Below are 13,538 nucleotides of genomic sequence, written 5' to 3'. Positions count from 1 at the left end.
AGTGCTTCCAGTAGGGGGGGAGGGGGTTTGGGGGGGCTGGTCTCTACTCTAGAGACCAGCAGTGATAGATAGAGGGTCATAATCGCCTCTTGTTCTTGTCCTCCTGTAACAGGTGGGCCCTGTGTCGTTGGGTTCAGGTACGTGGAACGGCTCTCCTCAAACCCATGACATCATCATCGACATTGTCAGACTGACATCCCGGGAATACCCCGGTAGCCGGCGGTAACGGAACGCCCCGGGACAAACCCTAGACCCAGAGCAAAGAGACGGATCCTAGGAAATACCAAGAAATGGCGGTGTTCTGAACTCCCCTCGATACTGCGAGATTAACTAGTCCATTTGAAGAGGAGGAAGTCTCAAAATAAGTAACAAGAAATTCAGAAAAAGTATATAAAGTATTCAGGTCTAAAAGCTAAAGCAGGCTACAATGGATAATAGATAAAAAGCCTATGGCTAACTGACACCAGCTGCGATAACCTCTCTGACTCCGAAAATAAATAAATAAACAACAATTCAATAAATCATTCCATGTCCTGAAGCAACCCGGAATAACACGGTGTTGCTAACCGCCGTAGCTCTGTGTATATTGCCATGTTAAACACTGTTTTCAGTTATCTAGGGACGTGTTGAAAAAAAGCAACGTCGAAATAGAAGCAAGATTTGGCCATATATATCTATTTATTTATTTATTTGGGTACACTGGTTCAACCTTCCACACTGCCCACTCAGGCAACTATAATAACGTGGACCAAATGGGAGCTAGCAAGCAGGCGGCCCACATAGCAGATACCATATAGTTTTCCAAGGTTCAATACCGGGAACGCTGCAGCAATCAGTAACCTAGTGATGGTACACTAGATACACGCACACACAGACAAACACACACACACACAATTTTGGAAATGTATTCATGTACTTTTTGAAAATGTATGGGGGAGATATAAGGGATAGATATCTTTAGCGAAGGAATAGATAACTATTGAATAGATAGATGTATTTAGTGTATGAATAGATAAGTAGTGATTAAATATATATATTTAGTATAGACTGGTATAAATCTAAAGTGAAGAGGTAAATATATTGCTAAAAATCTAACCCTAGAACCTAACCCTATTTTCTCAACCCAATTACTCACACTATACTTACATTATACCCTACTATCAAAATTACTTACACTATACTCAACCTCAACTAATCATATTACTAACCCTAACCCGACTACTAACCCATATCCCTTGCACTGAACAACCCCTTACCCGTCAACATATAACACTATTACTAACCTAAACACATAACCCCATTCCTAACTAATATGTAACCCTATTAGTAACTCAAACACATAACCCAATTCTTAACTACATAACCCTATTTCTAACTAACAAATTACGCTATTCCTATTTAACACTTAACCCTAACCCTAACTAACACATAACCCTATTCCTAACTAACACTTAACCATATTTCTAACTATCACTTAACCTACCTCTAGCACATAACCATAACCCTAACCCTTCCTAACAATATTCCTGGGTGGGGAAACTAACTCAGATAGCGTTTAGAGCCAAGATGGCCGGCGGTTGAATGAGGACCAAAGACGGCCCAAAGCACTCTGGTGTTTTACACGAAGGAGTCAGGTGCTGAGAGGTTAGGGGGGGGGGGGGGATGACAGATTGTCTACTAGCAGGAGACAGAACACCCCTGGAATCGAATGTTGAAGTGATAACGTGACAGCACTGGACTGTACACAGGAACAGGAGATGTCAGACCGCGCCACACCTCTGTCCTCCCCCTCTGTAGAGGTATGGGGGGGGCCGAGTGTGTGTCCGTGTGTGTGTGTGTGTGCGTGTGTGTTTGTGTGTGTCCAAAAGTATGGCCAGTTCTGAGCTCCAGTAAACTGCTCGCTCTGTGACCTATATATATTGTGTTGTGTGAGTCATTGCAGCGGTGTGTGTTTGTGTGTGTGTATCTGTTTGTGCTTGCATGCAAATGATTGAATTCCCCTTTGATCGTTGTGGCGTAACCCACGATCTAGTAGCTTGTTTGGAATGGATTTTGCCATGAATGTAATGGCTTCCATTACAGACACACACATGGACACACTGCAACCACAGTGTTCTTACTGATTAACATGATATTTTTTGTATAGAGATGTATGTGTGTGTGTGTGTGTGTGTGTGTGTGTGTGTGTGTGTGTGTGTGTGTGTGTGTGTGTGTGTGTGTGTGTGTGTGTGTGTGTGTGAATGTGTATGTGCGTGTGTGTATTTGTGTGTGTGTGTGTGTGTGTGTGTGTGTGTGTGTGTGTGTGTGTGTGTGTGTGTGTGTGTGTGTGTGTGTGTGTGTGTGTGTGTGTGCGTGTGTGTGTGTCTGTGTGTGTGTGTGTGTGTGTGTGTGTGTTTGCGTAGTTGTGTGTGTGTGTGTGTGTTTGCATATTTGTGTGTGTGTCTGCATGTGTATGATTGTGTGCATATTTGTGTGTGTGTGTGTGAGAGTGTGTGTGTATCCAGAAACAAATCAACGCAAGTTAATCAAAGGAACGCTATTTAGACCAACTGCCAAAGGAAAGAAACGTCAATCAATCCAAGCCGTATGGTCTCCTGACACGCCATCATCACAGACCACACATCATTCAGGTAACGATGAGCAATGTTGTCTATCAACCGTTCCATGAAATGTGGCCTATAGGACATTTCACACAGAAACGTGGAGAACAAATACCCGATATTCTGATCTAGCGTGAACAAACGTTTCCAGAAACATGTCCTCACCAGACCAGTCCCACCACACGCTTTACCTTCACAGTTCCCTCACTACTGTTTGCATTTGGAATCGGGGATGCAGCCAACCCATTGGTCCATCAAGCTGCCCGTTCCGCCCTTCAATTCGTGTCAAGACCAATCCGCCCAATCACAGCTCAAGCTCACTTGGGATTGGCCTGCCCCTCGACTGTCAGGGTCTTCCCCTGCAGGCGCTCTTGTACAACAACCGGGACATCACATCGGCTGACGCCGCACAGAATCCCTGACAGCGCGCAGCCCAGTGAGACCGCTACACCTTCTAGTCGGTTCCTGTTTGTTCAACGGGGATCAGCCTATAGCTGGCAGCCGACGCAAAACACACAAACCGCTTTGGTATCGCTTCCTGCTAAAGCGACTTTCGGAAACTGAATCCCACCTGCTGTCACCGCAACCCCACCTGCTCTCCCTGTGTCCTCACCTCCCCTCGCTGACATAGGGGGGGGAGGGGGAGGCCCTGTCACTCGCTGTGGTTTGACGTGAGGTGATAGACAGAACCGGCCCGGTAGCGGGGCAGCGGATGCTAGCCGGGGACCGGAGTCCGGAGTCCCTTTGATCTCCCATCCTACCGGACCCGGGAGTGAAGGGACAAAGCTGCTGATGACTACAGGAGAGCTGTGTGTGTGTGTGTGTGTGTGTGTGTGTGTGTGTGTGTGTGTGTGTGTGTGTGTGTGTGTGTGTGTGTGTGTGTGTGTGTGTGTGTGTGTGTGTGTGTGTGTGTGTGTGTGTGTGTGTGTGTGTGTGTGTGTGTGTGTGTGTGTGTGTGTGTCCCAGAGAGAGAGAGAGAGAGAGAGAGAGAGAGAGAGAGAGAGAGAGAGAGAGAGAGAGAGAGAGAGAGAGAGAGAGAGAGAGAGAGGAAATTGAAGAGAAGGAGTAATAATGTTCTGTTTGTTTAGCACGGGCACAAACCGCCAAAAATATATTACACAATAAACGAACATGAACAAATGACAAGCAAAGATTTCAGGCTCAAGTTTGTTGCGTGAGTCAGACATTGGACTGGGCATGCAGAACAAATGCACGAGATCCCTATCCTTTAATAAGCTCTTATTGGTATTATGTGGTGTGTGTGTGTGTGTGTGTGTGTGTGTGTGTGTGTGTGTGTGTGTGTGTGTGTGTGTGTGTGTGTGTGTGTGTGTGTGTGTGTGTGTGTGTGTGTGTGTGTGTGTGTGTGTGTGTGTGTGTGTGTGTACGCACCAAATAGGCCTGTATATTGATCATGCATCAAATCAAAGACAACGCATTGTTGCAGAAACCATAATGACACGTAGGCCATCATTGCTGAATAAACTCATCATCCCGGTCCGAATGACACTCGCCCTGCGGCATAGCCCGGGTTCTTAGTTGTCGCAAAATATAACACTGGTGGTGCTGTGCTGCTTCAACTCACCATTCACTCCGTCCACATCCGAGGGCTCTGGAAGTCCGGCCCATTAAGCCGTGCAGGTGATAAACAGAGCGGCTGACACGACGGCATACTACCCCGGTGGAGCTGGGGATGGAACCGACAACCGTGGACGCGTCCTGCTCACTCCGCGCGACACTGAACCACCACTGTCGAGGTGTATTCGTGCTGCCTCTTGGCATTTCGCAGCAGGGTCCCCTTGAGCGCTGTCCTCCTAGCTATTGTCTCCTCGGTCTGTTGGCAGGCAGGAGGAGGGGAGAGCAGGGAGATGGGATGGGGGATGTTAGACCCGCCCCTTTCCAACCGCTCGACCAATCAGAGGGCCGCTCCGTCGGACTCCCGCTATGCTCAGCTCGTTCCTGAGCGACCGGCGGGTACGCTGTCTCCGTACAGATTAGACCACAGTCCCGTACGCACCGGGAAACAACGTGCTCGCTTTCTTTAGATTTATTCCAAACATGAGTATTGTCCAAGTAGGTAAACAATATCATACAGACTCCACGCCGTGGCTGCGGAAATCTGCCACGTCGCGTTGGAGTGATAGACATCGACGGCAAGTGCACAGCATCACACGCCGAGTAGGCTACACACACCGACGCGACGAGGCTACACATCCACCGCCCGGTTAGATTACCAGCTCATTTGTTTTAGTCAGCAAAGTGAAAGCTGCACGTCAGACTGGTTGTAGGCTAAATATCGCACAGCATGAAATTGCCAGATTGCATAAACACAACATGACAATGTCCCTCCCTGTGGATGCCCGATCCTTGGAGAAGGGTCCAGCTGCAGGCTTGGGCGTTTCCGTCATGACACAAGAACGCCCGTGCCCACTACCTCCTTCAGTCAACGGAGGTGGGAAGGCGTTGCTGACTGATGGGGGAGTAGTCTTTGCAAAGGCATCCGTCAGCCAATCAAATCAGTTCGCCGGGTTCTTCCCGCTACTTCCTGCTTGTTGCGATGCAAGATGACCCGCTTTCCCGCTTTCCAGTATCGTCAGAGCCCGAGTCGCGTCACAGTGCTTAAATTTGCAGACGCGATCTGATTGGATGACGGATCCGTCGCTGCCGAAAAAGTTGAAAATTTTTCAACTTCTTGACTGAGCCGAAGGCTCCAACGGAACGGACGGATCCACAATGCATTGCGCGTCCGTCCCCATTAAAGTCAATGGGGATCACGCAACGGACGGAGGTAGTGGGCACGGGGCGTGAGGCGTTCCTGGTAGCGTTTCATCGACCAATCACGAGGTGTTTCGAAAGGCATACTGGGTTTCGCAAGGCATACTGCGAAGCACAGTCGCAAGGCATACTATGCTTTCCTTCCTAAATGGTAATTTTACCTCTCTCATTAGATTTAGCAATCATGGAGCCCCCACTTGGCTAACGTTAGTTCTATGCTACCCGTACTTGAAACTGCTGTTTGAGAAAATCTAACTAGCGTATGTTTCGGATGTTGACAGCCGTGCGAAAAAGAAGGGGTTCGGTGTGGACGGTGAAAGTTAGGCCGGTTTATAGCAGAGTTTCCGTTTTCGGTTATTACCGGTCAATGACCGGAAAAAAATGAGGAGGACCGACAATTCTAAATGTCCCAGGTCAGAATGACCAGTGGCGACTGGTCATTAGGGGCAAGTCGCTACTCTCACAAGAAAAAAAGAAAATGAAAAAAAAAGAAATATATAAAAAATAGAATATATATATATTGATATATATATATATATATATTTTTTTTTAAATAATAATAATCTCCCCAGAAAGTACTATAAAATAATAATTTCGGCGCTTTTATTTAATTTTTAGTCGACCCTGGCTTGCTTCTTCCGGCTGAGTTCGTCTGGAGGGGCAAGAGGGGTTCTAGCCCCACCAGCCCAATGTAATGTGTATTGGACTTGAAACATTGAAATGCGTGTTTCTCTGTTGAAGTGGAAAGAGATTATTTTACTTACTGGTGGGGCTAGCCCTTATTATGTCCATGGGCTAGCTCAATATGTACATGGTGTGGACTTGGGACCGTTAAATATCCCAGGATGCATTTCGCATTTCGCATTCCTGTTTTAAAATATCAGTGTGTAAGCTATAAAATAGGCTATGTAGGAACATTTTAAAAGTATAGAAAGATGGAGGCCTATTCAACATATTTACATACTATTATTTTAAAATGAAAGAGGGGTTTTGTTTTACATAATTTGTGTATTGTATAAGTCGCTGATGGAGGAAACCCATCGCAACGGAAATCCCGGTCGGATCCATCTGAGTGTGTGTGCGTGTGTGTGCGTGTGTGCGTGTGTGTTTCTATTCTATTCAATTCTATTATATTCTATACAGTGTTACCCTTTAGGTTTCATTTGATAAAAACGACAGTGTTAGCCCTTATGTCTTTTTCCCATGATGAATGATGAAAAACAACAGTGTTACCCCTTATATTTTATTTGACAAGGACACATTTTTTTTTTTTTTTCAAATATGTTTTTTTTCATGACGACCAATAAAATACGACAGTGTTACCCCTTATATTTGATTTGACAAAGACAACAGTGTTACCCCTTGTGTTTTTTTTCATGACGACCAATAAAAAACAACAGTGTTACCCCTTATGGTTTTTTTTCATGACGACCAATAAAAAACAACAGTGTTACCCCTTATGTTTTTTTTCATGCCGACCAATAAAAAACGACAGTGTTACCCCTTACGTTTTTTTCATGACGACCAATAAAAAACAACAGTGTTACCCCTTGTGTTTTATTTGACAAAGACAACAGTGTTCCCCTTTATGTTTTTTTTCATGACGACCAATAAAAAACCACAGTGTTACCCCTTGTGTTTTTTTTCAAGACGACCAATAAAAAACGACAGTGTTACCCCTAAGTTTTTTTCATGACGACCAATAAAAAACAACTGTGTTACCCCTTGTGTTTTATTTGACAAAGACAACAGTGTTCCCCTTTATGTTTTTTTTCATGACGACCAATAAAAAACCACAGTGTTACCCCTTATGTTTTTTTTCATGAGGACCAATAAAAAACGACAGTGTTACCCCTTATGTTTTTTTTCATGACGACCAATAAAAAACGACAGTGTTACCCCTTATGTTTTTTTTCATGAGGACCAATAAAAAACAACAGTGTTACCCCTTATGTTTTTTTTCATGAGGACCAATAAAAAACGACTTATGTTTTTTTTCATGACGACCAATAAAAAACGACAGTGTTACCCCTTATGTTTTTTTTCATGACGACCAATGAAATAACAACAGTGTTAGACCCTATGTTTTATTTGATGAATTTCGACATTACAACAGAAGACATCAACCGGACTTGAACCCCGGTCTCCAGGGGGTTAGGCAGAGTGCACTCCACTGCACCACGGAGGCGAAGACAAAACATATTAATCAATAATCAATAAAGACGATATACATGACATTAAAATGTATGTTTGTTTATTTTGCCTGTGTTGATATGGATCCTCCTGGGTCTGAAATAAAGAATTATTATTATGTGTGTATTTCTATTATTTCCCTTATGTTTTTTTTCATGACGACCAATAAAAAAACGACAGTGTTACCCCTTATGGTTTTTTTCATGACGACCAATAAAAAACAACAGTGTTACCCCTTATGTTTTTTTTTTTTTTCATGAGGACCAATAAAAAACGACAGTGTTACCCCTTATGTTTTTTTTCATGACGACCGATAAAAAACGACAGTGTTACCCCTTATGTTTTTTTTCATGACGACCGATAAAAAACAACAGTGTTACCCCTCATGTTTTTTTTCATGACGACCGATAAAAAACGACAGTGTTACCCCTTATGTTTTTTTTCATGACGACCGATAAAAAACGTCAGTGTTACCCCTTATGTTTTTTTCTCATGACGACCGATAAAAAACGACAGTGTTACCCCTTATTTTTTTTTTCATGACGACCAATAAAAAACGACAGTGTTACCCCTTATGTTTTTTTTCATGACGACCAATAAAAAACAACAGTGTTACCCCTTATGTTTTTTTTCATGACGACCGATAAAAAACAACAGTGTTACCCCTTATGTTTTTTTTCATGAGGACCAATAAAAAATGACCGTGTTACCCCTTATGTTTTTTTTCATGAGGACCAATAAAAAAGGACAGTGTTACCCCTTATGTTTTTTTTCATGACGACCAATAAAAAACAACAGTGTTACCCCTTATGTTTTTTTTCATGACGACCGATTAAAAACGACAGTGTTACCCCTTATGTTTTTTTTTCATGAGGACCAATAAAAAACGACCGTGCTACCCCTTATGTTTTTTTTCATGAGGACCAATAAAAAAGGACAGTGTTACCCCTTATGTTTTTTTTCATGACGACCAATAAAAAACAACAGTGTTACCCCTTATGTTTTTTTTCATGACGACCAATGATATAACAACAGCGTTAGACCCTATGTTTTATTTGATGTATTTCGACATTACAACAGAAGACATCAACCGGACTTGAACCCCGGTCTCCAGGGGGTTAGGCAGAGTGCACTCCACTACGGAGGCGAAGACAAAACATATTAATCAATAATCAATAAAGAGGATATACATGACATTAAAATGTATGTTTGTTTATTTTGTCTGTGTTGATATGGATCCTCCTGGGTCTGAAATAAAGAATTATTATTATGTGTGTATTTCTATTATTTCCCTTATGTTTTTTTTCATGACGACCAATAAAAAACGACAGTGTTACCCCTTATGGTTTTTTTCAGGACGACCAATAAAAAACAACAGTGCTACCCCTTATGTTTTTTTTTTTTTTTCATGAGGACCAATAAAAAAGGACAGTGTTACCCCTTATGTTTTTCCAGCCGTGTCCTGGAGGAACGGACATTCATGTCCATGCGCTTCTTGAGCTTATTACCACTAGATGATGACGCTGATTGTACTCAAATACCTTCAGCCTCCACCACCGGTGTTGTGCTGGCGCAGTGGTTAGCACTGCTGCCTCACAGCCACAAGGTCCCTGGTTGAAACCCGGTGGGGGTCGGTCTTTCTATCTCCCTGTGTGGAGCCTGTCTCTCTCTCCTCGTGTGGAGCCTCTCTGTCTCTCTCTCCCCGTGTGGAGCCTGTCTCTCTCTCTCCCCGTGTGGAGCCAGTCTGTCTCTCTCTCCCTGTGTGGAGCCTGTCTGTCTCTCTCCCCGTGTGGAGCCTGTCTCTCTCTCTCCCCGTGTGGAGCCTGTCTGTCTCTCTCCCCATGTCGATTTATTATTTTTATTATTATATATGCAGAGATCATCAGACGACCAATAAAAAACAACAGTGTTACCCCTTATGGTTTTTTTCATGAGGACCAATAAAAAAGGACAGTGTTACCCCTTATGTTTTTTTCATGACAACCAATAATAAACAACAGTGTTACCCCTTATGTTTTTTTTCAGGACGACCAATAAAAAACAACAGTGTTACCCCTTATGTTTTTTTTTTTTTTCATGAGGACCAATAAAAAACGACAGTGTTACCCCTTATGTTTTTTTTCATCACGACCGATAAAAAACGACAGTGTTACCCCTTATGTTTTTTTTCATGACGACCGATAAAAAACGACAGTGTTACCCCTTATGTTTTTTTTCATGACGACCGATAAAAAACAACAGTGTTACCCCTCATGTTTTTTTTCATGACGACCGATAAAAAACGACAGTGTTACCCCTTATGTTTTTTTTCATGACGACCGATAAAAAACCTCAGTGTTACCCCTTATGTTTTTTTCTCATGACGACCGATAAAAAACGACAGTGTTACCCCTTATGTTTTTTTCATGACGACCAATAAAAAACGACAGTGTTACCCCTTATGTTTTTTTTCATGACGACCAATAAAAAACAACAGTGTTACCCCTTATGTTTTTTTTCATGACGACCGAAAAAAAACAACAGTGTTACCCCTTATGTTTTTTTTCATGACGACCGATTAAAAACGACAGTGTTACCCGTTATGTTTTTTTTCATGAGGACCAATAAAAAACGACCGTGTTACCCCTTATGTTCTTTTTCATGAGGACCAATAAAAAAGGACAGTGTTACCCCTTATGTTTTTTTTCATGACGACCAATAAAAAACGACAGTGTTACCCCTTATGTTTTTTTTCATGACGACCAATGAAATAACAACAGCTTTACACCTTATGTTTTATTTGATGTATTTCGACATTACAACAGAAGACATCAACCGGACTTGAACCCCGGTCTCCAGCGGGTTAGGCAGAGTGCACTCCACTGCACCACGGAGGCGAAGACAAAACATATTAATCAATAATCAATAAAGAGGACATACATGATATTAAAATGTATGTTTGTTTATTTTGTCTGTGTTGATATGGATCCTCCTGGGTCTGAAATAAAGAATTATTATTATGTGTGTATTTTTATTATTTCCCTTATGGTTTTTTTCATGAGGACCAATAAAAAAACGACAGTGTTACCCTTTATGTTTTTTTTCATGACGACCAATAAAAAACGACAGTGTTACCCCTTATGGTTTTTTTCAGGACGGCCAATAAAAAACAACAGTGTTACCCCTTATGTTTTTTTTTTTTTTCATGAGGACCAATAAAAAAGGACAGTGTTACCCCTTATGTTTTTCCAGCTGTGTCCTGGAGGAACGGACATTCATGTCCATGCGCTTCTTGAGCTGATTACCACTAGAAAAAACGACGCTGATTGTACTCAAATACGTTCAGCCTCCACCACCGGTGTCGTGCTGGCACAGTGGTTAGCACTGCTGCCTCACAGCCACAAGGTCCCTGGTTGAAACCCGGTGTGGGTCGGTCTTTCTATCTCCCTGTGTGGAGCAAGTCTCTCTCTCCTCGTGTGGAGCCTGTCTGTCTCTCTCTCCCCGTGTGGAGCCTCTCTGTCTCTCTCTCCCCGTGTGGAGCCTGTCTGTCTCTCTCCCCGTGTGGAGCCTGTCTCTCTCTCTCTCCCCGTGTGGAGCCTGTCTCTCTCTCTCCCCGTGTGGAGCCTGTCTGTCTCTCTCTCCCCGTGTGGAGCCTGTCTCTCTCTCTCCCCGTGTGGAGCCTGTCTGTCTCTCTCTCCCCGTGTGGAGCCTGTCTCTCTCTCTCCCCGTGTGGAGCCTGTCTGTCTCTCTCCCCGTGTGGAGCCTGTCTCTCTCTCTCCCCGTGTGGAGCCTGTCTGTCTCTCTCCCCATGTCCATTTATTATTTTTATTATTATATATGCAGAGATCATCAGACGACCAATAAAAAACAACAGTGTTACCCCTTATGGTTTTTTTCATGAGGACCAATAAAAAAGGACAGTGTTACCCCTTATGTTTTTTTCATGACAACCAATAATAAACAACAGTGTTACCCCTTATGGTTTTTTTCATGAGGACCAATAAAAAACAACAGTGTTACCCCTTATGTTTTTTTCTTGACGACCAATAAAAAACGACAGTGTTACCCCTTATGTTTTTTTTCATGAGGAGTTGAGGACCAATAAAAAACGACATTGTTACCCCTTATGTCTTTTTTCATGACGACCGATAAAAAAGGACAGTGTTACCCCTTACTTTTTTTTTCATGAGGACCAATAAAAAACGACAGTGTTACCCCTTATGTTTTTTTTCATGACGACCAATAAAAAACGACTTATTTCTTTTTTCATGAGGACCAATAAAAAACGACAGTGTTACCCCTTATGTTTTTTTTCATGACGACCAATGAAATAACAACAGTGTTCGACCCTATGTTTTATTTGATGAATTTCAACATTACAACAGAAGACATCAACCGGACTTGAACCCCAGTCTCCAGGGGGCTAGGCAGAGTGCACTCCACTGCACCACGGAGGCGAAGACAAAACATATTAATCAATAATCAATAAAGAGGATATACATGACATTAAAATGTATGTTTGTTTGTTTTGCCTGTGTTGATATGGATCCTCCTGGGTCTGAAATAAAGAATTATTATTATGTGTGTATTTCTATTATTTCCCTTATATATTTTTCATGACGACCAATAAAAAAACGACAGTGTTACCCCTTATGGTTTTTTTCATGACGACCAATAAAAAACGACAGTGTTACCCCTTATGGTTTTTTTCATGACGACCAATAAAAAACAACAGTGTTACCCCTTATGTTTTTTTCTTGACGACCAATAAAAAACGACAGTGTTACCCCTTATGTTTTTTTTCATGAGGACCAATAAAAAACGACAGTGTTACCCCTTATGTCTTTTTTCATGAGGACCAATAAAAAACGACAGTGTTACCCCTTATGTTTTTTTTCATGACGACCAATGAAATAACAACAGTGTTAGACCCTATGTTTTATTTGATGAATTTCGACATCACAACAGATGACATCAACCGGACTTGAACCCCGGTCTCCAGGGGGTTAGGCAGAGTGCACTCCACTGCACAACGGAGGCGAAGACAAAACATATTAATCAATAATCAATAAAGAGGATATACATGACATTAAAATGTATGTTTGTTTATTTTGCCTGTGTTGATATGGATCCTCCTGGGTCTGAAATGAAGAATTATTATTATGCGTGTATTTCTATTATTTCCCTTATGGTTTTTTTCATGACGACCAATAAAAAAACGACAGTGTTACCCCTTATGTTTTTTTTCATGACGACCGATAAAAAACAACAGTGTTACCCCTCATGTTTTTTTTCATGACGACCGATAAAAAACGACAGTGTTACCCCTTATGTTTTTTTTCATGACGACCGATAAAAAACGTCAGTGTTACCCCTTATGTTTTTTTCTCATGACGACCGATAAAAACAACAGTGTTACCCCTTATGTTTTTTTTCATGACGACCAATAAAAAACGACAGTGTTACCCCTTATGTTTTTTTTCATGACGACCAATAAAAAACAACAGTGTTACCCCTTATGTTTTTTTTCATGACGACCGATAAAAAACAACAGTGTCACCCCTTATGTTTTTTTTCATGACGACCGATTAAAAACGACAGTGTTACCCCTTATGTTTTTTTTCATGAGGACCAATAAAAAACGACCGTGTTACCCCTTATGTTTTTTTCTTGACGACCAATAAAAAACGACAGTGTTACCCCTTATGTTTTTTTTCATGAGGACCAATAAAAAACGACAGTGTTACCCCTTATGTCTTTTTTCATGACGACCAATAAAAAACGACAGTGTTACCCCTTATGTTTTTTTTCATGAGGACCAATAAAAAACAACAGTGTTACCCCTTATGTTTTTTTTCATGAGGACCAATAAAAAACGACTTATGTTTTTTTTCATGAGGACCAATAAAAAACGACAGTGTTACCCCTTATGTTTTTTTTCATGACGACCAATGAAATAACAACAGGGTTAGACCCTATGTTTTATTTTATGAA

At 42.0% G+C, this 13,538-nt stretch overlaps 1 protein-coding gene across 1 annotated transcript in view; it reads right to left on the bottom strand.

Annotated features, from left to right (window-relative positions):
* bsk146 (brain specific kinase 146) overlaps window positions 1-4,591 on the bottom strand; it is a 14,952-nt gene extending 10,361 nt beyond the window's left edge. Inside the window, exon 1 of the mRNA XM_056576878.1 lies at window positions 4,183-4,591. The gene's annotated coding sequence lies outside the window, so the exon portion shown is untranslated. The remainder of the gene's footprint in view (window positions 1-4,182) is intronic.
* Window positions 4,592-13,538: the final 8,947 nt, after the last annotated feature.

This window comes from Gadus chalcogrammus, chromosome 18, assembly GCF_026213295.1.
Source record: "Gadus chalcogrammus isolate NIFS_2021 chromosome 18, NIFS_Gcha_1.0, whole genome shotgun sequence".
In the NCBI taxonomy this organism is placed as follows: domain Eukaryota; kingdom Metazoa; phylum Chordata; class Actinopteri; order Gadiformes; family Gadidae; genus Gadus; species Gadus chalcogrammus.
This window is presented reverse-complemented; position numbering and strand designations above follow the sequence as displayed.